This window comes from Corythoichthys intestinalis, chromosome 6 (genome assembly GCF_030265065.1).
Source record: "Corythoichthys intestinalis isolate RoL2023-P3 chromosome 6, ASM3026506v1, whole genome shotgun sequence".
In the NCBI taxonomy this organism is placed as follows: Eukaryota; Metazoa; Chordata; class Actinopteri; order Syngnathiformes; family Syngnathidae; genus Corythoichthys; species Corythoichthys intestinalis.
In genome coordinates, this window is record NC_080400.1 from 62,764,286 (window position 1) to 62,791,965 (window position 27,680).

Genomic DNA, 27,680 nt, shown 5'->3' on the forward strand with positions numbered 1-27,680 from the left:
GTTTGGTTGACTTCTGCGCAGCGGTTTGGGAGTTAACATCAAAATTACATTTCTCGGCCATATCGCATAGATCTCACTGTGAAAAGGCTTAAATGGCTTTTTTGACCTAAGTTTGAGGATTGCGCTCAAATCAAATGTCCTAGAACCAAATTTCCACATGTAACTACTAGATTGTGATACAATACACTAATGGGTGAAGTTTGGTTTACTTCTGCGCAGCGGTTTGGGAGTTAACATCAAAATTACATTTCTCGGCCATATCGCATAGATCTCACTGTGAAAAGGCTTAAATGGCTTTTTTGACCTACGTTTGAGGATTGCGCTCAAATCAAATGTCCTAGAACCAAATTTCCACATGTAACTACTAGATTGTGATACAATACACTAATGGGTGAAGTTTGGTTTACTTCTGCGCAGCGGTTTGGGAGTTAACATCAAAATTACATTTCTCGGCCATATAGCATAGATCTCACTGTGAAAAGGCTTAAATGGCTTTTTTGACCTAAGTTTAATAATTGCGCTCAAACCAAATGTCCTAGAACGAAATTTTAAAATGTAACTACTAGAATGTGATACAATACACTAATGGGTGAAGTTTGGTTGACTTCTGCGCAGCGGTTTGGGAGTGAACATCAAAATTACATTTCTCGGCCATATCGCATAGATCTCACTGTGAAAAGGCTTAAATGACTTTTTTAATTAAGTTTGATGATTGCGCTCAAACAAAATTTCCTAGAACAAAATTTTCAAATGTAACTACTAGATTGTGATACAATACACTATTGGGTGAAGTTTGGTTGACTTCTGCGCAGCGGTTTGGGAGTTAACATCAAAATTACATTTCTCGGCCATATCGCATAGATCTCACTGTGAAAAGGCTTAAATGACTTTTTTAATTAAGTTTGATGATTGCGTTCAAACAAAATGTCCTCGAACAAAATTTTCAAATTTAATTACTAGATTGTGATACAATACACTATTGGGTGAAGTTTGGTTGACTTCTGCGCAGCGGTTTGGGAGTTAACATCAAAATTACATTTCTCGGCCATATCGCATAGATCTCACTATGAAAAGGCTTAAATGACTTTTTTAATTAAGTTTGATGATTGCGTTCAAACAAAATGTCCTAGAACAAAATTTTCAAATGTAACTACTAGATTGTGATACAATACACTATCGGGTGAAGTTTGGTTGACTTCTGCGCAGCGGTTTGGGAGTTAACATCAAAATTACATTTCTCGGCCATATCGCATAGATCTCACTGTGAAAAGGCTTAAATGGCTTTTTTGACCTAAGTTTGAGGATTGCGCTCAAACAAAATGTCCTAGAACAAAATTTCTACATGTAACTACTAGATTGTGATACAATACACTAATGGGTGAAGTTTGGTTGACTTCTGCGCAGCGGTTTGGGAGTTAACATCAAAATTACATTTCTCGGCCATATCGCATAGATCTCACTGTGAAAAGGCTTAAATGACTTTTTTAATTAAGTTTGATGATTGCGTTCAAACAAAATGTCCTAGAACAAAATTTTCAAATGTAACTACTAGATTGTGATACAATACACTATTGGGTGAAGTTTGGTTGACTTCTGCGCAGCGGTTTGGGAGTTAACATCAAAATTACATTTCTCGGCCATATCGCATAGATCTCACTGTGAAAAGGCTTAAATGGCTTTTTTGACCTAAGTTTGAGGATTGCGCTCAAATCAAATGTCCTAGAACCAAATTTCCACATGTAACTACTAGATTGTGATACAATACACTAATGGGTGAAGTTTGGTTTACTTCTGCGCAGCGGTTTGGGAGTTAACATCAAAATTACATTTCTCGGCCATATCGCATAGATCTCACTGTTAAAAGGCTTAAATGGCTTTTTTGACCTAAGTTTAATAATTGCGCTTAAACCAAATGTCCTAGAACGAAATTTTAAAATGTAACTACTAGAATGTGATACAATACACTATTGGGTGAAGTTTGGTTGACTTCTGCGCAGCGGTTTGGGAGTTAACATCAAAATTACATTTCTCGGCCATATCGCATAGATCTCACTGTGAAAAGGCTTAAATGGCTTTTTTGACCTAAGTTTGAGGATTGCGCTCAAATCAAATGTCCTAGAACCAAATTTCCACATGTAACTACTAGATTGTGATACAATACACTAATGGGTGAAGTTTGGTTGACTTCTGCGCAGCGGTTTGGGAGTTAACATCAAAATTACATTTCTCGGCCATATCGCATAGATCTCACTGTGAAAAGGCTTAAATGGCTTTTTTGACCTAAGTCTAATGATTGCGCTCAAACCAAATGTCCTAGAACGAAATTTTCAAATGTAACTACTAGAATGTGATACAATACACTATTGGGTGAAGTTTGGTTGACTTCTGCGCAGCGGTTTGGGAGTTAACATCAAAATTACATTTCTCGGCCATATCGCATAGATCTCACTGTGAAAAGGCTTAAATGGCTTTTTTGACCTAAGTTTGAGGATTGCGCTCAGACAAAATGTCCTAGAACAAAATTTTCAAATGTAACTACTAGATTGTGATACAATACACTATTGGGTGAAGTTTGGTTGACTTCTGCGCAGCGGTTTGGGAGTTAACATCAAAATTACATTTCTCGGCCATATCGCATAGATCTCACTGTGAAAAGGCTTAAATGACTTTTTTAATTAAGTTTGATGATTGCGTTCAAACAAAATGTCCTAGAACAAAATTTTCAAATGTAACTACTAGATTGTGATACAATACACTATTGGGTGAAGTTTGGTTGACTTCTGCGCAGCGGTTTGGGAGTTAACATCAAAATTACATTTCTCGGCCATATCGCATAGATCTCACTGTGAAAAGGCTTAAATGGCTTTTTTGACCTAAGTTTGAGGATTGCGCTCAAATCAAATGTCCTAGAACCAAGTTTCCACATGTAACTACTAGATTGTGATACAATACACTAATGGGTGAAGTTTGGTTTACTTCTGCGCAGCGGTTTGGGAGTTAACATCAAAATTACATTTCTCGGCCATATCGCATAGATCTCACTGTGAAAAGGCTTAAATGACTTTTTTAATTAAGTTTGATGATTGCGTTCAAACAAAATGTCCTAGAACAAAATTTTCAAATGTAACTACTAGATTGTGATACAATACACTATTGGGTGAAGTTTGGTTGACTTCTGCGCAGCGGTTTGGGAGTTAACATCAAAATTACATTTCTCGGCCATATCGCATAGATCTCACTGTGAAAAGGCTTAAATGGCTTTTTTGACCTAAGTTTGAGGATTGCGCTCAAATCAAATGTCCTAGAACCAAATTTCCACATGTAACTACTAGATTGTGATACAATACACTAATGGGTGAAGTTTGGTTTACTTCTGCGCAGCGGTTTGGGAGTTAACATCAAAATTACATTTCTCGGCCATATCGCATAGATCTCACTGTGAAAAGGCTTAAATGGCTTTTTTGACCTAAGTTTAATAATTGCGCTCAAACCAAATGTCCTAGAACGAAATTTTAAAATGTAACTACTAGAATGTGATACAATACACTATTGGGTGAAGTTTGGTTGACTTCTGCGCAGCGGTTTGGGAGTTAACATCAAAATTACATTTCTCGGCCATATCGCATAGATCTCACTGTGAAAAGGCTTAAATGGCTTTTTTGACCTAAGTTTGAGGATTGCGCTCAAATCAAATGTCCTAGAACCAAATTTCCACATGTAACTACTAGATTGTGATACAATACACTAATGGGTGAAGTTTGGTTTACTTCTGCGCAGCGGTTTGGGAGTTAACATCAAAATTACATTTCTCGGCCATATCGCATAGATCTCACTGTGAAAAGGCTTAAATGGCTTTTTTGACCTAAGTTTAATAATTGCGCTTAAACCAAATGTCCTAGAACGAAATTTTAAAATGTAACTACTAGAATGTGATACAATACACTATTGGGTGAAGTTTGGTTGACTTCTGCGGAGCGGTTTGGGAGTTAACATCAAAATTACATTTCTCGGCCATATCGCATAGATCTCACTGTGAAAAGGCTTAAATGGCTTTTTTGACCTAAGTTTGAGGATTGCGCTCAAATCAAATGTCCTAGAACCAAATTTCCACATGTAACTACTAGATTGTGATACAATACACTAATGGGTGAAGTTTGGTTTACTTCTGCGCAGCGGTTTGGGAGTTAACATCAAAATTACATTTCTCGGCCATATCGCATAGATCTCACTGTGAAAAGGCTTAAATGGCTTTTTTGACCTAAGTTTAATAATTGCGCTTAAACCAAATGTCCTAGAACGAAATTTTAAAATGTAACTACTAGAATGTGATACAATACACTATTGGGTGAAGTTTGGTTGACTTCTGCGCAGCGGTTTGGGAGTTAACATCAAAATTACATTTCTCGGCCATATCGCATAGATCTCACTGTGAAAAGGCTTAAATGGCTTTTTTGACCTAAGTTTGAGGATTGCGCTCAAATCAAATGTCCTAGAACCAAATTTCCACATGTAACTACTAGATTGTGATACAATACACTAATGGGTGAAGTTTGGTTTACTTCTGCGCAGCGGTTTGGGAGTTAACATCAAAATTACATTTCTCGGCCATATCGCATAGATCTCACTGTGAAAAGGCTTAAATGGCTTTTTTGACCTAAGTCTAATGATTGCGCTCAAATCAAATGTCCTAGAACCAAATTTCCACATGTAACTACTAGATTGCGATACAATACACTAATGGGTGAAGTTTGGTTTACTTCTGCGCAGCGGTTTGGGAGTTAACATCAAAATTACATTTCTCGGCCATATCGCATAGATCTCACTGTGAAAAGGCTTAAATGGCTTTTTTGACCTAAGTTTAATAATTGCGCTTAAACCAAATGTCCTAGAACGAAATTTTAAAATGTAACTACTAGAATGTGATACAATACACTATTGGGTGAAGTTTGGTTGACTTCTGCGCAGCGGTTTGGGAGTTAACATCAAAATTACATTTCTCGGCCATATCGCATAGATCTCACTGTGAAAAGGCTTAAATGGCTTTTTTGACCTAAGTTTGAGGATTGCGCTCAAACAAAATGTCCTAGAACAAAATTTTCAAATGTAACTACTAGATTGTGATACAATACACTATTGGGTGAAGTTTGGTTGACTTCTGCGCAGCGGTTTGGGAGTTAACATCAAAATTACATTTCTCGGCCATATCGCATAGATCTCACTGTGAAAAGGCTTAAATGACTTTTTTAATTAAGTTTGATGATTGCGTTCAAACAAAATGTCCTAGAACAAAATTTTCAAATGTAACTACTAGATTGTGATACAATACACTATTGGGTGAAGTTTGGTTGACTTCTGCGCAGCGGTTTGGGAGTTAACATCAAAATTACATTTCTCGGCCATATCGCATAGATCTCACTGTGAAAAGGCTTAAATGGCATTTTTGACCTAAGTTTGAGGATTGCGCTCAAATCAAATGTCCTAGAACCAAATTTCCACATGTAACTACTAGATTGTGATACAATACACTAATGGGTGAAGTTTGGTTTACTTCTGCGCAGCGGTTTGGGAGTTAACATCAAAATTACATTTCTCGGCCATATCGCATAGATCTCACTGTGAAAAGGCTTAAATGGCTTTTTTGACCTAAGTTTAATAATTGCGCTCAAACCAAATGTCCTAGAACGAAATTTTAAAATGTAACTACTAGAATGTGATACAATACACTATTGGGTGAAGTTTGGTTGACTTCTGCGCAGCGGTTTGGGAGTTAACATCAAAATTACATTTCTCGGCCATATCGCATAGATCTCACTGTGAAAAGGCTTAAATGGCTTTTTTGACCTAAGTTTGAGGATTGCGCTCAAATCAAATGTCCTAGAACCAAATTTCCACATGTAACTACTAGATTGTGATACAATACACTAATGGGTGAAGTTTGGTTGACTTCTGCGCAGCGGTTTGGGAGTTAACATCAAAATTACATTTCTCGGCCATATCGCATAGATCTCACTGTGAAAAGGCTTAAATGACTTTTTTAATTAAGTTTGATGATTGCGCTCAAACAAAATTTCCTAGAACAAAATTTTCAAATGTAACTACTAGATTGTGATACATTACACTATTGGGTGAAGTTTGGTTGACTTCTGCGCAGCGGTTTGGGAGTTAACATCAAAATTACATTTCTCGGCCATATCGCATAGATCTCACTGTGAAAAGGCTTAAATGGCTTTTTTGACCTAAGTTTGAGGATTGCGCTCAAATCAAATGTCCTAGAACCAAATTTCCACATGTAACTACTAGATTGTGATACAATACACTAATGGGTGAAGTTTGGTTGACTTCTGCGCAGCGGTTTGGGAGTTAACATCAAAATTACATTTCTCGGCCATATCGCATAGATCTCACTGTGAAAAGGCTTAAATGACTTTTTTAATTAAGTTTGATGATTGCGTTCAAACAAAATGTCCTAGAACAAAATTTTCAAATGTAACTACTAGATTGTGATACAATACACTATTGGGTGAAGTTTGGTTGACTTCTGCGCAGCGGTTTGGGAGTTAACATCAAAATTACATTTCTCGGCCATATCGCATAGATCTCACTGTGAAAAGGCTTAAATGGCTTTTTTGACCTAAGTTTGAGGATTGCGCTCAAATCAAATGTCCTAGAACCAAATTTCCACATGTAACTACTAGATTGTGATACAATACACTAATGGGTGAAGTTTGGTTTACTTCTGCGCAGCGGTTTGGGAGTTAACATCAAAATTACATTTCTCGGCCATATCGCATAGATCTCACTGTGAAAAGGCTTAAATGGCTTTTTTGACCTAAGTTTAATAATTGCGCTTAAACCAAATGTCCTAGAACGCAATTTTAAAATGTAACTACTAGAATGTGATACAATACACTATTGGGTGAAGTTTGGTTGACTTCTGCGCAGCGGTTTGGGAGTTAACATCAAAATTACATTTCTCGGCCATATCGCATAGATCTCACTGTGAAAAGGCTTAAATGGCTTTTTTGACCTAAGTTTGAGGATTGCGCTCAAATCAAATGTCCTAGAACCAAATTTCCACATGTAACTACTAGATTGTGATACAATACACTAATGGGTGAAGTTTGGTTTACTTCTGCGCAGCGGTTTGGGAGTTAACATCAAAATTACATTTCTCGGCCATATCGCATAGATCTCACTGTGAAAAGGCTTAAATGGCTTTTTTGACCTAAGTCTAATGATTGCGCTCAAACCAAATGTCCTAGAACGAAATTTTCAAATGTAACTACTAGAATGTGATACAATACACTTTTGGGTGAAGTTTGGTTGACTTCTGCGCAGCGGTTTGGGAGTTAACATCAAAATTACATTTCTCGGCCATATCGCATAGATCTCACTGTGAAAAGGCTTAAATGACTTTTTTAATTAAGTTTGATGATTGCGTTCAAACAAAATGTCCTAGAACAAAATTTTCAAATGTAACTACTAGATTGTGATACAATACACTATTGGGTGAAGTTTGGTTGACTTCTGCGCAGCGGTTTGGGAGTTAACATCAAAATTACATTTCTTGGCCATATCGCATAGATCTCAATGTGAAAAGGCTTAAATGGCTTTTTTGAACTAAGTTTGAGGATTGCGCTCAAATCAAATGTCCTAGAACCAAATTTCCACATGTAATTACTAGATTGTGATACAATACACTAATGGGTGAAGTTTGGTTGACTTCTGCGCAGCGGTTTGGGAGTTAACATCAAAATTACATTTCTCGGCCATATCGCATAGATCTCACTGTGAAAAGGCTTAAATGACTTTTTTAATTAAGTTTAATGATTGCGCTCAAACCAAATGTCCTAGAACGAAATTTTAAAATGTAACTACTAGAATGTGATACAATACACTATTGGGTGAAGTTTAGTTGACTTCTGCGCAGCGGTTTGGGAGTTAACATCAAAATTACATTTCTCGGCCATATCGCATAGATCTCACTGTGAAAAGGCTTAAATGGCTTTTTTGACCTAAGTTTAATGATTGCGCTCAAACCAAATGTCCTAGAACGAAATTTTCAAATGTAACTACTAGAATGTGATACAATACACTATTGGGTGAAGTTTGGTTGACTTCTGCGCAGCGGTTTGGGAGTTAACATCAAAATTACATTTCTCGGCCATATCGCATAGATCTCACTGTGAAAATGCTTAAATGGCTTTTTTGACCTAAGTTTGAGGATTGCGCTCAAATCAAATGTCCTAGAACCAAATTTCCACATGTAACTACTAGATTGTGATACAATACACTAATGGGTGAAGTTTGGTTGACTTCTGCGCAGCGGTTTGGGAGTTAACATCAAAATTACATTTCTTTGCCATATCGCATAGATCTCACTGTGAAAAGGCTTAAATGACTTTTTTAATTAAGTTTGATGATTGCGCTCAAACAAAATGTCCTAGAACAAAATTTTAAAATGTAACTACTAGAATGTGATACAATACACTATTGGGTGAAGTTTGGTTGACTTCTGCGCAGCGGTTTGGGAGTTAACATCAAAATTACATTTCTCGGCCATATCGCATAGATCTCACTGTGAAAAGGCTTAAATGGCTTTTTTGACCTAAGTTTGAGGATTGCGCTCAAATCAAATGTCCTAGAACCAAATTTCCACATGTAACTACTAGATTGTGATACAATACACTAATGGGTGAAGTTTGGTTTACTTCTGCGCAGCGGTTTGGGAGTTAACATCAAAATTACATTTCTCGGCCATATCGCATAGATCTCACTATGAAAAGGCTTAAATGACTTTTTTAATTAAGTTTGATGATTGCGTTCAAACAAAATGTCCTAGAACAAAATTTTCAAATGTAACTACTAGATTGTGATACAATACACTATTGGGTGAAGTTTGGTTGACTTCTGCGCAGCGGTTTGGGAGTTAACATCAAAATTACATTTCTCGGCCATATCGCATAGATCTCACTGTGAAAAGGCTTAAATGGCTTTTTTGACCTAAGTTTAATAATTGCGCTCAAACCAAATGTCCTAGAACGAAATTTTCAAATGTAACTACTAGAATGTGATACAATACACTATTGGGTGAAGTTTGGTTGACTTCTGCGCAGCGGTTTGGGAGTTAACATCAAAATTACATTTCTCGGCCAAATCGCATAGATCTCACTGTGAAAAGGCTTAAATGGCTTTTTTGACCTAAGTTTGAGGATTGCGCTCAAATCAAATGTCCTAGAACCAAATTTCCACATGTAACTACTAGATTGTGATACAATACACTAATGGGTGAAGTTTGGTTGACTTCTGCGCAGCGGTTTGGGAGTTAACATCAAAATTACATTTCTCGGCCATATCGCATAGATCTCACTGTGAAAAGGCTTAAATGGCTTTTTTGACCTAATTTTGAGGATTGCGCTCAAATCAAATGTCCAATAACCAAATTTCCACATGTAACTACTAGATTGTGATACAATACACTAATGGGTGAAGTTTGGTTGACTTCTGCGCAGCGGTTTGGGAGTTAACATCAAAATTACATTTCTCGGCCATATCGCATAGATCTCACTGTGAAAAGGCTTAAATGACTTTTTTAATGAAGTTTGATGATTGCGTTCAAACAAAATGTCCTAGAACAAAATTTTCAAATGTAACTACTAGATTGTGATACAATACACTATTGGGTGAAGTTTGGTTGACTTCTGCGCAGCGGTTTGGGAGTTAACATCAAAATTACATTTCTCGGCCATATCGCATAGATCTCAATGTGAAAAGGCTTAAATGGCTTTTTTGAACTAAGTTTGAGGATTGCGCTCAAATCAAATGTCCTAGAACCAAATTTCCACATGTAATTACTAGATTGTGATACAATACACTAATGGGTGAAGTTTGGTTGACTTCTGCGCAGCGGTTTGGGAGTTAACATCAAAATTACATTTCTCGGCCATATCGCATAGATCTCACTGTGAAAAGGCTTAAATGACTTTTTTAATTAAGTTTAATGATTGCGCTCAAACCAAATGTCCTAGAACGAAATTTTCAAATGTAACTACTAGAGTGTGATACAATACACTATTGGGTGAAGTTTAATTGACTTCTGCGCAGCGGTTTGGGAGTTAACATCAAAATTACATTTCTCGGCCATATCGCATAGATCTCACTGTGAAAAGGCTTATATGGCTTTTTTGACCTAAGTTTAATGATTGCGCTCAAACCAAATGTCCTAGAACGAAATTTTCAAATGTAACTACTAGAATGTGATACAATACACTATTGGGTGAAGTTTGGTTGACTTCTGCGCAGCGGTTTGGGAGTTAACATCAAAATTACATTTCTCGGCCATATCGCATAGATCTCACTGTGAAAAGGCTTAAATGGCTTTTTTGACCTAAGTTTGAGGATTGCGCTCAAATCAAATGTCCTAGAACCAAATTTCCACATGTAACTACTAGATTGTGATACAATACACTAATGGGTGAAGTTTGGTTGACTTCTGCGCAGCGGTTTGGGAGTTAACATCAAAATTACATTTCTCGGCCATATCGCATAGATCTCACTGTGAAAAGGCTTAAATGACTTTTTTAATTAAGTTTGATGATTGCGCTCAAACAAAATGTCCTAGAACAAAATTTTCAAATGTAACTACTAGATTGTGATACAATACACTATTGGGTGAAGTTTGGTTGACTTCTGCGCAGCGGTTTGGGAGTTAACATCAAAATTACATTTCTCGGCCATATCGCATAGATCTCACTGTGAAAAGGCTTAAATGGCTTTTTTGACCTAAGTTTGAGGATTGCGCTCAAATCAAATGTCCTAGAACCAAATTTCCACATGTAACTACTAGATTGTGATACAATTCACTAATGGTTGAAGTTTGGTTGACTTCTGCGCAGCGGTTTGGGAGTGAACATCAAAATTACATTTCTCGGCCATATCGCATAGATCTCACTGTGAAAAGGCTTAAATGACTTTTTTTAATTAAGTTTGAAGATTGCGCTCAAATCAAATGTCCTAGAACTAAATTTCCAAATGTAACTACTAGATTGTGATAAAATACACTATTGGGTGAAGTTTGGTTGACTTCTGCGCAGCGGTTTGGGAGTTAACATCAAAATTACATTTCTCGGCCATATCGCATAGATCTCACTGTGAAAAGGCTTAAATGGCTTTTTTGACCTAAGTTTGAGGATTGCGCTCAAATCAAATGTCCTATAACCAAATTTCCACATGTAACTACTAGATTGTGATAAAATACACTATTGGGTGAAGTTTGGTTGACTTCTGCGCAGCGGTTTGGGAGTTAACATCAAAATTACATTTCTCGGCCATATCGCATAGATCTCACTGTGAAAAGGCTTAAATGGCTTTTTTGACCTAAGTTTGAGGATTGCGCTCAAATCAAATGTCCTAGAACCAAATTTCCACATGTAACTACTAGATTGTGATACAATACACTAATGGGTGAAGTTTGGTTTACTTCTGCGCAGCGGTTTGGGAGTTAACATCAAAATTACATTTCTCGGCCATATCGCATAGATCTCACTATGAAAAGGCTTAAATGACTTTTTTAATTAAGTTTGATGATTGCGTTCAAACAAAATGTCCTAGAACAAAATTTTCAAATGTAACTACTAGATTGTGATACAATACACTATTGGGTGAAGTTTGGTTGACTTCTGCGCAGCGGTTTGGGAGTTAACATCAAAATTACATTTCTAGGCCATATCGCATAGATCTCACTGTGAAAAGGCTTAAATGGCTTTTTTGACCTAGGTTTGAGGATTGCGCTCAAACAAAATGTCCTAGAACAAAATTTCCACATGTAACTACTAGATTGTGATACAATACACTAATGGGTGAAGTTTGGTTGACTTCTGCGCAGCGGTTTGGGAGTTAACATCAAAATTACATTTCTCGGCCATTGCGCATAGATCTCACTGTGAAAAGGCTTAAATGACTTTTTTAATTAAGTTTGATGATTGCGTTCAAACAAAATGTCCTGTAACAAAATTTTCAAATGTAACTACTAGATTGTGATACAATACACTATTGGGTGAAGTTTGGTTGACTTCTGCGCAGCGGTTTGGGAGTTAACATCAAAATTACATTTCTCGGCCATATCGCATAGATCTCACTGTGAAAAGGCTTAAATGGCTTTTTTGACCTAGGTTTGAGGATTGCGCTCAAATCAAATGTCCTAGAACCAAATTTCCACATGAAACTACTAGATTGTGATACAATACACTAATGGGTGAAGTTTGGTTTACTTCTGCGCAGCGGTTTGGGAGTTAACATCAAAATTACATTTCTCGGCCATATCGCATAGATCTCACTGTGAAAAGGCTTAAATGGCTTTTTTGACCTAAGTTTAAAGATTGCGCTCAAACCAAATGTCCTAGAACCAAATTTCCACATGAAACTACTAGATTGTGATACAATACACTAATGGGTGAAGTTTGGTTGACTTCTGCGCAGCGGTTTGGGAGTTAACATCAAAATTACATTTCTCGGCCATATCGCATAGATCTCACTGTGAAAAGGCTTAAATGGCTTTTTTGACCTAAGTTTGAGGATTGCGCTCAAATCAAATGTCCTAGAACCAAATTTCCACATGTAACTACTAGATTGTGATACAATACACTAATGGGTGAAGTTTGGTTGACTTCTGCGCAGCGGTTTGGGAGTTAACATCAAAATTACATTTCTCGGCCATATCGCATAGATCTCACTGTGAAAAGGCTTAAATGGCTTTTTTGACCTAAGTTTGAGGATTGCGCTCAAATCAAATGTCCTATAACCAAATTTCCACATGTAACTACTAGATTGTGATACAATACACTATTGGGTGAAGTTTGGTTGACTTCTGCGCAGCGGTTTGGGAGTTAACATCAAAATTACATTTCTCGGCCATATCGCATAGATCTCACTGTGAAAAGGCTTAAATGACTTTTTTAATTAAGTTTGATGATTGCGTTCAAACAAAATGTCCTAGAACAAAATTTTCAAATGTAACTCCTAGATTGTGATACAATACACTATTGGGTGAAGTTTGGTTGACTTCTGCGCAGCGGTTTGGGAGTTAACATCAAAATTACATTTCTCGGCCATATCGCATAGATCTCAATGTGAAAAGGCTTAAATGGCTTTTTTGACCTAAGTTTAATGATTGCGCTCAAACCAAATGTCCTAGAACGAAATTTTCAAATGTAACTACTAGAATGTGATACAATACACTATTGGGTGAAGTTTGGTTGACTTCTGCGCAGCGGTTTGGGAGTTAACATCAAAATTACATTTCTCGGCCATATCGCATAGATCTCACTGTGAAAAGGCTTAAATGGCTTTTTTGACCTAAGTTTGAGGATTGCGCTCAAATCAAATGTCCTAGAACCAAATTTCCACATGTAACTACTAGATTGTGATACAATACACTAATGGGTGAAGTTTGGTTGACTTCTGCGCAGCGGTTTGGGAGTTAACATCAAAATTACATTTCTCGGCCATATCGCATAGATCTCACTGTGAAAAGGCTTAAATGACTTTTTTAATTAAGTTTGATGATTGCGCTCAAACAAAATGTCCTAGAACAAAATTTTCAAATGTAACTACTAGATTGTGATACAATACACTATTGGGTGAAGTTTGGTTGACTTCTGCGCAGCGGTTTGGGAGTTAACATCAAAATTACATTTCTCGGCCATATCGCATAGATCTCACTGTGAAAAGGCTTAAATGGCTTTTTTGACCTAAGTTTGAGGATTGCGCTCAAATCAAATGTCCTATAACCAAATTTCCACATGTAACTACTAGATTGTGATAAAATACACTATTGGGTGAAGTTTGGTTGACTTCTGCGCAGCGGTTTGGGAGTTAACATCAAAATTACATTTCTAGGCCATATCGCATAGATCTCACTGTGAAAAGGCTTAAATGGCTTTTTTGACCTAAGTTTGATGATTCCGTTCAAACAAAATGTCCTAGAACAAAATTTTCAAATGTAACTACTAGATTGTGATACAATACACTATTGGGTGAAGTTTGGTTGACTTCTGCGCAGCGGTTTGGGAGTTAACATCAAAATTACATTTCTCGGCCATATCGCATAGATCTCACTGTGAAAAGGCTTAAATGGCTTTTTTGACCTAAGTTTGAGGATTGCGCTATAACAAAATGTCCTAGAACAAAATTTCCACATGTAACTACTAGATTGTGATACAATACACTAATGGGTGAAGTTTGGTTGACTTCTGCGCAGCGGTTTGGGAGTTAACATCAAAATTACATTTCTCGGCCATTGCGCATAGATCTCACTGTGAAAAGGCTTAAATGACTTTTTTAATTAAGTTTGATGATTGCGTTCAAACAAAATGTCCTGTAACAAAATTTTCAAATGTAACTACTAGATTGTGATACAATACACTATTGGGTGAAGTTTGGTTGACTTCTGCGCAGCGGTTTGGGAGTTAACATCAAAATTACATTTCTCGGCCATATCGCATAGATCTCACTGTGAAAAGGCTTAAATGGCTTTTTTGACCTAAGTTTGAGGATTGCGCTCAAATCAAATGTCCTAGAACCAAATTTCCACATGAAACTACTAGATTTTGATACAATACACTAATGGGTGAAGTTTGGTTTACTTCTGCGCAGCGGTTTGGGAGTAAACATCAAAATTACATTTCTCGGCCATATCGCATAGATCTCACTGTGAAAAGGCTTAAATGGCTTTTTTAATTAAGTTTGATGATTGCGCTCAAACAAAATTTCCTAGAACAAAATTTTCAAATGTAACTACTAGATTGTGATACAATACACTATTGGGTGAAGTTTGGTTGACTTCTGCGCAGCGGTTTGGGAGTTAACATCAAAATTACATTTCTCGGCCATATCGCATAGATCTCACTGTGAAAAGGCTTAAATGACTTTTTTAATTAAGTTTGATGATTGCGTTCAAACAAAATGTCCTAGAACAAAATTTTCAAATGTAACTACTAGATTGTGATACAATACACTATTGGGTGAAGTTTGGTTGACTTCTGCGCAGCGGTTTGGGAGTTAACATCAAAATTACATTTCTCGGCCATATCGCATAGATCTCACTGTGAAAAGGCTTAAATGACTTTTTTAATTAAGTTTGGTGATTGCGTTCAAACAAAATGTCCTAGAACAAAATTTTCAAATGTAACTACTAGATTGTGATACAATACACTATTGGGTGAAGTTTGGTTGACTTCTGCGCAGCGGTTTGGGAGTTAACATCAAAATTACATTTCTCGGCCATATCGCATAGATCTCACTGTGAAAAGGCTTAAATGGCTTTTTTGACCTAAGTTTAATAATTGCGCTCAAACCAAATGTCCTAGAACGAAATTTTCAAATGTAACTACTAGAATGTGATACAATACACTATTGGGTGAAGTTTGGTTGACTTCTGCGCAGCGGTTTGGGAGTTAACCTCAAAATTACATGTCTCGGCCATATCGCATAGATCTCACTGTGAAAAGGCTTAAATGGCTTTTTTGACCTAAGTTTGAGGATTTCGCTCAAATCAAATGTCCTATAACCAAATTTCCACATGTAACTACTAGATTGTGATACAATACACTAATGGGTGAAGTTTGGTTGACTTCTGCGCAGCGGTTTGGGAGTGAACATCAAAATTACATTTCTCGGCCATATCGCATAGATCTCACTGTGAAAAGGCTTAAATGACTTTTTTAATTAAGTTTGATGATTGCGCTCAAACAAAATTTCCTAGAACAAAATTTTCAAATGTAACTACTAGATTGTGATACAATACACTATTGGGTGAAGTTTGGTTGACTTCTGCGCAGCGGTTTGGGAGTTAACATCAAAATTACATTTCTCGGCCATATCGCATAGATCTCACTGTGAAAAGGCTTAAATGACTTTTTTAATTAAGTTTGATGATTGCGTTCAAACAAAATGTCCTAGAACAAAATTTTCAAATGTAACTACTAGATTGTGATACAATACACTATTGGGTGAAGTTTGGTTGACTTCTGCGCAGCGGTTTGGGAGTTAACATCAAAATTACATTTCTCGGCCATATCGCATAGATCTCACTGTGAAAAGGCTTAAATGGCTTTTTTGACCTAAGTTTAATAATTGCGCTCAAACCAAATGTCCTAGAACGAAATTTTCAAATGTAACTACTAGAATGTGATACAATACACTATTGGGTGAAGTTTGGTTGACTTCTGCGCAGCGGTTTGGGAGTTAACCTCAAAATTACATTTCTCGGCCATATCGCATAGATCTCACTGTGAAAAGGCTTAAATGGCTTTTTTGACCTAAGTTTGAGGATTTCGCTCAAATCAAATGTCCTATAACCAAATTTCCACATGTAACTACTAGATTGTGATACAATACACTAATGGGTGAAGTTTGGTTGACTTCTGCGCAGCGGTTTGGGAGTTAACCTCAAAATTACATTTCTCGGCCATATCGCATAGATCTCACTGTGAAAAGGCTTAAATGGCTTTTTTGACCTAAGTTTGAGGATTGCGCTCAAATCAAATGTCCTAGAACCAAATTTCCACATGTAACTACTAGATTGTGATACAATACACTAATGGGTGAAGTTTGGTTGACTTCTGCGCAGCGGTTTGGGAGTGAACATCAAAATTACATTTCTCGGCCATATCGCATAGATCTCACTGTGAAAAGGCTTAAATGACTTTTTTAATTAAGTTTGATGATTGCGCTCAAACAAAATTTCCTAGAACAAAATTTTCAAATGTAACTACTAGATTGTGATACAATACACTATTGGGTGAAGTTTGGTTGACTTCTGCGCAGCGGTTTGGGAGTTAACATCAAAATTACATTTCTCGGCCATATCGCATAGATCTCACTGTGAAAAGGCTTAAATGGCTTTTTTGACCTAAGTTTGAGGATTGCGCTCAAATCAAATGTCCTAGAACCAAATTTCCACATGTAACTACTAGATTGTGATACAATACACTAATGGGTGAAGTTTGGTTTACTTCTGCGCAGCGGTTTGGGAGTTAACATCAAAATTACATTTCTCGGCCATATCGCATAGATCTCACTGTGAAAGGCTTAAATGGCTTTTTTAATTAAGTTTGATGATTGCGCTCAAACAAAATTTCCTAGAACAAAATTTTCAAATGTAACTACTAGATTGTGATACAATACACTATTGGGTGAAGTTTGGTTGACTTCTGCGCAGCGGTTTGGGAGTTAACATCAAAATTACATTTCTCGGCCATATCGCATAGATCTCACTGTGAAAAGGCTTAAATGACTTTTTTAATTAAATTTGATGATTGCGTTCAAACAAAATGTCCTAGAACAAAATTTTCAAATGTAACTACTAGATTGTGATACAATACACTATTGGGTGAAGTTTGGTTGACTTCTGCGCAGCGGTTATGGAGTTAACATCAAAATTACATTTCTCGGCCATATCGCATAGATCTCACTGTGAAAAGGCTTAAATGACTTTTTTAATTAAGTTTGATGATTGCGTTCAAACAAAATGTCCTAGAACAAAATTTTCAAATGTAACTACTAGATTGTGATACAATACACTATTGGGTGAAGTTTGGTTGACTTCTGCGCAGCGGTTTGGGAGTTAACATCAAAATTACATTTCTCGGCCATATCGCATAGATCTCACTGTGAAAAGGCTTAAATGGCTTTTTTGACCTAAGTTTAATAATTGCGCTCAAACCAAATGTCCTAGAACGAAATTTTAAAATGTAACTACTAGAATGTGATACAATACACTATTGGGTGAAGTTTGGTTGACTTCTGCGCAGCGGTTTGGGAGTTAACATCAAAATTACATTTCTCGGCCATATCGCATAGATCTCACTGTGAAAAGGCTTAAATGACTTTTTTAATTAAGTTTAATGATTGCGCTCAAACCAAATGTCCTAGAACAAAATTTTCAAATGTAACTACTAGAATGTGATACAATACACTATTGGGTGAAGTTTGGTTGACTTCTGCGCAGCGGTTTGGGAGTTAACATCAAAATTACATTTCTCGGCCATATCGCATAGATCTCACTGTGAAAAGGCTTAAATGGCTTTTTTGACCTAAGTTTAAGGATTGCGCTCAAATCAAATGTCCTAGAACCAAATTTCCACATGTAACTACTAGATTGTGATACAATACACTAATGGGTGAAGTTTGGTTTACTTCTGCGCAGCGGTTTGGGAGTTAACATCAAAATTACATTTCTCGGCCATATCGCATAGATCTCACTGTGAAAAGGCTTAAATGGCTTTTTTGACCTAAGTTTAAGGATTGCGCTCAAATCAAATGTCCTAGAACCAAATTTCCACATGTAACTACTAGATTGTGATACAATACACTAATGGGTGAAGTTTGGTTTACTTCTGCGCAGCGGTTTGGGAGTTAACATCAAAATTACATTTCTCGGCCATATCGCATAGATCTCACTGTGAAAAGGCTTAAATGGCTTTTTTGACCTAAGTTTAATAATTGCGCTCAAACCAAATGTCCTAGAACGAAATTTTCAAATGTAACTACTATAATGTGATACAATACAGTATTGGGTGAAGTTTGGTTGACTTCTGCGCAGCGGTTTGGGAGTTAACATCAAAATTACATTTCTCGGCCATATCGCATAGATCTCACTGTGAAAAGGCTTAAATGGCTTTTTTGACCTAAGTTTGAGGATTGCGCTCAAATCAAATGTCCTAGAACCAAATTTCCACATGTAACTACTAGATTGTGATACAATACACTAATGGGTGAAGTTTGGTTGACTTCTGCGCAGCGGTTTGGGAGTTAACATCAAAATTACATTTCTCGGCCATATCGCATAGATCTCACTGTGAAAAGGCTTAAATGGCTTTTTTGACCTAATTTTGAGGATTGCGCTCAAATCAAATGTCCAATAACCAAATTTCCACATGTAACTACTAGATTGTGATACAATACACTATTGGGTGAAGTTTGGTTGACTTCTGCGCAGCGGTTTGGGAGTTAACATCAAAATTACATTTCTCGGCCATATCGCATAGATCTCACTGTGAAAAGGCTTAAATGGCTTTTTTGACCTAAGTTTAATAATTGCGCTCAAACCAAATGTCCTAGAACGAAATTTTCAAATGTAACTACTAGAATGTGATACAATACACTATTGGGTGAAGTTTGGTTGACTTCTGCGCAGCGGTTTGGGAGTTAACATCAAAATTACATTTCTCGGCCATATCGCATAGATCTCACTGTGAAAAGGCTTAAATGACTTTTTAAATTAAGTTTAATGATTGCGCTCAAACCAAATGTCCTAAAACTAAATTTCCAAATGTAACTACTAGATTGTGATAAAATACACTATTGGGTGAAGTTTAGTTGACTTCTGCGCAGCGGTTTGGGAGTTAACATCAAAATTACATTTCTCGGCCATATCGCATAGATCTCACTGTGAAAAGGCTTAAATGGCTTTTTTGACCTAATTTTGAGGATTGCGCTCAAATCAAATGTCCAATAACCAAATTTCCACATGTAACTACTAGATTGTGATACAATACACTAATGGGTGAAGTTTGGTTGACTTCTGCGCAGCGGTTTGGGAGTTAACATCAAAATTACATTTCACGGCCATATCGCATAGATCTCACTGTGAAAAGGCTTAAATGACTTTTTTAATTAAGTTTGATGATTGCGTTCAAACAAAATGTCCTAGAACAAAATTTTCAAATGTAACTACTAGATTGTGATACAATACACTATTGGGTGAAGTTTGGTTGACTTCTGCGCAGCGGTTTGGGAGTTAACATCAAAATTACATTTCTCGGCCATATCGCATAGATCTCAATGTGAAAAGGCTTAAATGGCTTTTTTGAACTAAGTTTGAGGATTGCGCTCAAATCAAATGTCCTAGAACCAAATTTCTACATGTAATTACTAGATTGTGATACAATACACTAATGGGTGAAGTTTGGTTGACTTCTGCGCAGCGGTTTGGGAGTTAACATCAAAATTACATTTCTCGGCCATATCGCATAGATCTCACTGTGAAAAGGCTTAAATGACTTTTTTAATTAAGTTTAATGATTGCGCTCAAACCAAATGTCCTAGAACGAAATTTTCAAATGTAACTACTAGAATGTGATACAATACACTATTGGGTGAAGTTTAGTTGACTTCTGCGCAGCGGTTTGGGAGTTAACATCAAAATTACATTTCTCGGCCATATCGCATAGATCTCACTGTGAAAAGGCTTAAATGGCTTTTTTGACCTAAGTTTAATGATTGCGCTCAAACCAAATGTCCTAGAACGAAATTTTCAAATGTAACTACTAGAATGTGATACAATACACTATTGGGTGAAGTTTGGTTGACTTCTGCGCAGCGGTTTGGGAGTTAACATCAAAATTACATTTCTCGGCCATATCGCATAGATCTCACTGTGAAAAGGCTTAAATGGCTTTTTTGACCTAAGTTTGAGGATTGCGCTCAAATCAAATGTCCTAGAACCAAATTTCCACATGTAACTACTAGATTGTGATACAATACACTAATGGGTGAAGTTTGGTTGACTTCTGCGCAGCGGTTTGGGAGTTAACATCAAAATTACATTTCTCGGCCATATCGCATAGATCTCACTATGAAAAGGCTTAAATGACTTTTTTAATTAAGTTTGATGATTGCGTTCAAACAAAATGTCCTAGAACAAAATTTTCAAATGTAACTACTAGATTGTGATACAATACACTATTGGGTGAAGTTTGGTTGACTTCTGCGCAGCGGTTTGGGAGTTAACATCAAAATTACATTTCTCGGCCATATCGCATAGATCTCACTGTGAAAAGGCTTAAATGGCTTTTTTGACCTAAGTTTGAGGATTGCGCTCAAACAAAATGTCCTAGAACAAAATTTCCACATGTAACTACTAGATTGTGATACAATACACTAATGGGTGAAGTTTGGTTTACTTCTGCGCAGCGGTTTGGGAGTTAACATCAAAATTACATTTCTCGGCCATTGCGCATAGATCTCACTGTGAAAAGGCTTAAATGACTTTTTTAATTAAGTTTGATGATTGCGTTCAAACAAAATGTCCTAGAACAAAATTTTCAAATGTAACTACTAGATTGTGATACAATACACTATTGGGTGAAGTTTGGTTGACTTCTGCGCAGCGGTTTGGGAGTTAACATCAAAATTACATTTCTCGGCCATATCGCATAGATCTCACTGTGAAAAGGCTTAAATGGCTTTTTTGACCTAAGTTTGAGGATTGCGCTCAAATCAAATGTCCTAGAACCAAATTTCCACATGAAACTACTAGATTGTGATACAATACACTAATGGGTGAAGTTTGGTTTACTTCTGCGCAGCGGTTTGGGAGTTAACATCAAAATTACATTTCTCGGCCATATCGCATAGATCTCACTGTGAAAAGGCTTAAATGGCTTTTTTGACCTAAGTTTAAAGATTGCGCTCAAACCAAATGTCCTAGAACGAAATTTTCAAATGTAACTACTAGAATGTGATACAATACACTATTGGGTGAAGTTTGGTTGACTTCTGCGAAGCGGTTTGGGAGTTAACATCAAAATTACATTTCTCGGCCATATCGCATAGATCTCACTGTGAAAAGGCTTAAATGGCTTTTTTGACCTAAGTTTGAGGATTACGCTCAAATCAAATGTCCTAGAACCAAATCTCCAAATGTAACTACTAGATTGTGATACAATACACTAATGGGTGAAGTTTGGTTGACTTCTGCGCAGCGGTTTGGGAGTTAACCTCAAAATTACATTTCTCGGCCATATCGCATAGATCTCACTGTGAAAAGGCTTAAATGGCTTTTTTGACCTAAGTTTGAGGATTTCGCTCAAATCAAATGTCCTATAACAAAATTTTCACATGTAACTACTAGATTGTGATACAATACACTAATGGGTGAAGTTTAGTTGACTTCTGCGCAGCGGTTTGGGAGTGAACATCAAAATTACATTTCTCGGCCATATCGCATAGATCTCACTGTGAAAAGGCTTAAATGGCTTTTTTGACCTAAGTTTGAGGATTTCGCTCAAATCAAATGTCCTATAACCAAATTTTCACATGTAACTACTAGATTGTGATACAATACACTAATGGGTGAAGTTTAGTTGACTTCTGCGCAGCGGTTTGGGAGTGAACATCAAAATTACATTTCTCGGCCATATCGCATAGATCTCACTGTGAAAAGGCTTAAATGACTTTTTTAATTAAGTTTGATGATTGCGCTCAAACAAAATTTCCTAGAACAAAATTTTCAAATGTAACTACTAGATTGTGATACAATACACTATTGGGTGAAGTTTGGTTGACTTCTGCGCAGCGGTTTGGGAGTTAACATCAAAATTACATTTCTCGGCCATATCGCATAGATCTCACTGTGAAAAGGCTTAAATGACTTTTTTAATTAAGTTTGATGATTGCGTTCAAACAAAATGTCCTAGAACAAAATTTTCAAATGTAACTACTAGATTGTGATACAATACACTATTGGGTGAAGTTTGGTTGACTTCTGCGCAGCGGTTTGGGAGTTAACATCAAAATTACATTTCTCGGCCATATCGCATAGATCTCACTGTGAAAAGGCTTAAATGGCTTTTTTGACCTAAGTTTAATAATTGCGCTCAAACCAAATGTCCTAGAACGAAATTTTCAAATGTAACTACTAGAATGTGATACAATACACTAATGGGTGAAGTTTGGTTTACTTCTGCGCAGCGGTTTGGGAGTTAACATCAAAATTACATTTCTCGGCCATATCGCATAGATCTCACTGTGAAAAGGCTTAAATGGCTTTTTTGACCTAAGTTTAAAGATTGCGCTCAAACCAAATGTCCTAGAACGAAATTTTCAAATGTAACTACTAGAATGTGATACAATACACTATTGGGTGAAGTTTGGTTGACTTCTGCGAAGCGGTTTGGGAGTTAACATCAAAATTACATTTCTCGGCCATATCGCATAGATCTCACTGTGAAAAGGCTTAAATGGCTTTTTTGACCTAAGTTTGAGGATTACGCTCAAATCAAATGTCCTAGAACCAAATTTCCAAATGTAACTACTAGATTGTGATACAATACACTAATGGGTGAAGTTTGGTTGACTTCTGCGCAGCGGTTTGGGAGTTAACCTCAAAATTACATTTCTCGGCCATATCGCATAGATCTCACTGTGAAAAGGCTTAAATGGCTTTTTTGACCTAAGTTTGAGGATTTCGCTCAAATCAAATGTCCTATAACCAAATTTCCACATGTAACTACTAGATTGTGATACAATACACTAATGGATGAAGTTTAGTTGACTTCTGCGCAGCGGTTTGGGAGTGAACATCAAAATTACATTTCTCGGCCATATCGCATAGATCTCACTGTGAAAAGGCTTAAATGACTTTTTTAATTAAGTTTGATGATTGCGCTCAAACAAAATTTCCTAGAACAAAATTTTCAAATGTAACTACTAGATTGTGATACAATACACTATTGGGTGAAGTTTGGTTGACTTCTGCGCAGCGGTTTGGGAGTTAACATCAAAATTACATTTCTTGGCCATATCGCATAGATCTCACTGTGAAAAGGCTTAAATGACTTTTTTAATTAAGTTTGATGATTGCGTTCAAACAAAATGTCCTAGAACAAAATTTTCAAATGTAACTACTAGATTGTGATACAATACACTATTGGGTGAAGTTTGGTTGACTTCTGCGCAGCGGTTTGGGAGTTAACATCAAAATTACATTTCTCGGCCATATCGCATAGATCTCACTGTGAAAAGGCTTAAATGACTTTTTTAATTAAGTTTGATGATTGCGTTCAAACAAAATGTCCTAGAACAAAATTTTCAAATGTAACTACTAGATTGTGATACAATACACTATTGGGTGAAGTTTGGTTGACTTCTGCGCAGCGGTTTGGGAGTTAACATCAAAATTACATTTCTCGGCCATATCGCATAGATCTCACTGTGAAAAGGCTTAAATGGCTTTTTTGACCTAAGTTTAATAATTGCGCTCAAACCAAATGTCCTAGAACGAAATTTTCAAATGTAACTACTAGAATGTGATACAATACACTATTGGGTGAAGTTTGGTTGACTTCTGCGCAGCGGTTTGGGAGTTAACATCAAAATTACATTTCTCGGCCATATCGCATAGATCTCACTGTGAAAAGGCTTAAATGGCTTTTTTGACCTAAGTTTGAGGATTGCGCTCAAATCAAATGTCCTAGAACCAAATTTCCACATGTAACTACTAGATTGTGATACAATACACTAATGGGTGAAGTTTGGTTTACTTCTGCGCAGCGGTTTGGGAGTTAACATCAAAATTACATTTCTCGGCCATATCGCATAGATCTCACTGTGAAAAGGCTTAAATGGCTTTTTTGACCTAAGTTTAATAATTGCGCTCAAACCAAATGTCCTAGAACGAAATTTTCAAATGTAACTACTAGAATGTGATACAATACACTATTGGGTGAAGTTTGGTTGACTTCTGCGCAGCGGTTTGGGAGTTAACATCAAAATTACATTTCTCGGCCATATCGCATAGATCTCACTGTGAAAAGGCTTAAATGGCTTTTTTGACCTAAGTTTGAGGATTGCGCTCAAATCAAATGTCCTAGAACCAAATTTCCACATGTAACTACTAGATTGTGATACAATACACTAATGGGTGAAGTTTGGTTGACTTCTGCGCAGCGGTTTGGGAGTTAACATCAAAATTACATTTCTCGGCCATATCGCATAGATCTCACTGTGAAAAGGCTTAAATGGCTTTTTTGACCTAATTTTGAGGATTGCGCTCAAATCAAATGTCCAATAACCAAATTTCCACATGTAACTACTAGATTGTGATACAATACACTAATGGGTGAATTTTGGTTGACTTCTGCGCAGCGGTTTGGGAGTTAACATCAAAATTACATTTCTCGGCCATATCGCATAGATCTCACTGTGAAAAGGCTTAAATGACTTTTTTAATTAAGTTTGATGATTGCGTTCAAACAAAATGTCCTAGAACAAAATTTTCAAATGTAACTACTAGATTGTGATACAATACACTATTGGGTGAAGTTTGGTTGACTTCTGCGCAGCGGTTTGGGAGTTAACATCAAAATTACATTTCTCGGCCATATCGCATAGATCTCAATGTGAAAAGGCTTAAATGGCTTTTTTGAACTAAGTTTGAGGATTGCGCTCAAATCAAATGTCCTAGAACCAAATTTCCACATGTAATTACTAGATTGTGATACAATACACTAATGGGTGAAGTTTGGTTGACTTCTGCGCAGCGGTTTGGGAGTTAACATCAAAATTACATTTCTCGGCCATATCGCATAGATCTCACTGTGAAAAGGCTTAAATGACTTTTTTAATTAAATTTAATGATTGCGCTCAAACCAAATGTCCTAGAACGAAATTTTCAAATGTAACTACTAGAATGTGATACAATACACTATTGGGTGAAGTTTAGTTGACTTCTGCGCAGCGGTTTGGGAGTTAACATCAAAATTACATTTCTCGGCCATATCGCATAGATCTCACTGTGAAAAGGCTTAAATGGCTTTTTTGACCTAAGTTTAATGATTGCGCTCAAACCAAATGTCCTAGAACGAAATTTTCAAATGTAACTACTAGAATGTGATACAATACACTATTGGGTGAAGTTTGGTTGACTTCTGCGCAGCGGTTTGGGAGTTAACATCAAAATTACATTTCTGGGCCATATCGCATAGATCTCACTGTGAAAAGGCTTAAATGGCTTTTTTGACCTAAGTTTGAGGATTGCGCTCAAATCAAATGTCCTAGAACCAAATTTCCACATGTAACTACTAGATTGTGATACAATACACTAATGGGTGAAGTTTGGTTTACTTCTGCGCAGCGGTTTGGGAGTTAACATCAAAATTACATTTCTCGGCCATATCGCATAGATCTCACTGTGAAAAGGCTTAAATGGCTTTTTTGACCTAAGTTTAATAATTGCGCTCAAACCAAATGTCCTAGAACGAAATTTTCAAATGTAACTACTAGAATGTGATACAATACACTATTGGGTGAAGTTTGGTTGACTTCTGCGCAGCGGTTTGGGAGTTAACATCAAAATTACATTTCTCGGCCATATCGCATAGATCTCACTGTGAAAAGGCTTAAATGGCTTTTTTGACCTAAGTTTGAGGATTGCGCTCAAATCAAATGTCCTAGAACCAAATTTCCACATGTAACTACTAGATTGTGATACAATACACTAATGGGTGAAGTTTGGTTGACTTCTGCGCAGCGGTTTGGGAGTTAACATCAAAATTACATTTCTCGGCCATATCGCATAGATCTCACTGTGAAAAGGCTTAAATGGCTTTTTTGACCTAATTTTGAGGATTGCGCTCAAATCAAATGTCCAATAACCAAATTTCCACATGTAACTACTAGATTTTGATACAATACACTAATGGGTGAATTTTGGTTGACTTCTGCGCAGCGGTTTGGGAGTTAACATCAAAATTACATTTCTCGGCCATATCGCATAGATCTCACTGTGAAAAGGCTTAAATGACTTTTTTAATTAAGTTTGATGATTGCGTTCAAACAAAATGTCCTAGAACAAAATTTTCAAATGTAACTACTAGATTGTGATACAATACACTATTGGGTGAAGTTTGGTTGACTTCTGCGCAGCGGTTTGGGAGTTAACATCAAAATTACATTTCTCGGCCATATCGCATAGATCTCAATGTGAAAAGGCTTAAATGGCTTTTTTGAACTAAGTTTGAGGATTGCGCTCAAATCAAATGTCCTAGAACCAAATTTCCACATGTAATTACTAGATTGTGATACAATACACTAATGGGTGAAGTTTGGTTGACTTCTGCGCAGCGGTTTGGGAGTTAACATCAAAATTACATTTCTCGGCCATATCGCATAGATCTCACTGTGAAAAGGCTTAAATGACTTTTTAAATTAAGTTTAATGATTGCGCTCAAACCAAATGTCCTAGAACGAAATTTTCAAATGTAACTACTAGAATGTGATACAATACACTATTGGGTGAAGTTTAGTTGATTTCTGCGCAGCGGTTTGGGAGTTAACATCAAAATTACATTTCTCGGCCATATCGCATAGATCTCACTGTGAAAAGGCTTAAATGGCTTTTTTGACCTAAGTTTAATGATTGCGCTCAAACCAAATGTCCTAGAACGAAATTTTCAAATGTAACTACTAGAATGTGATACAATACACTATTGGGTGAAGTTTGGTTGACTTCTGCGCAGCGGTTTGGGAGTTAACATCAAAATTACATTTCTGGGCCATATCGCATAGATCTCACTGTGAAAAGGCTTAATTGGCTTTTTTGAACTAAGTTTGAGGATTGCGCTCAAATCAAATGTCCTAGAACCAAATTTCTACATGTAATTACTAGATTGTGATACAATACACTAATGGGTGAAGTTTGGTTGACTTCTGCGCAGCGGTTTGGGAGTTAACATCAAAATTACATTTCTCGGCCATATCGCATAGATCTCACTGTGAAAAGGCTTAAATGACTTTTTTAATTAAGTTTAATGATTGCGCTCAAACCAAATGTCCTAGAACGAAATTTTCAAATGTAACTACTAGAATGTGATACAATACACTATTGGGTGAAGTTTAGT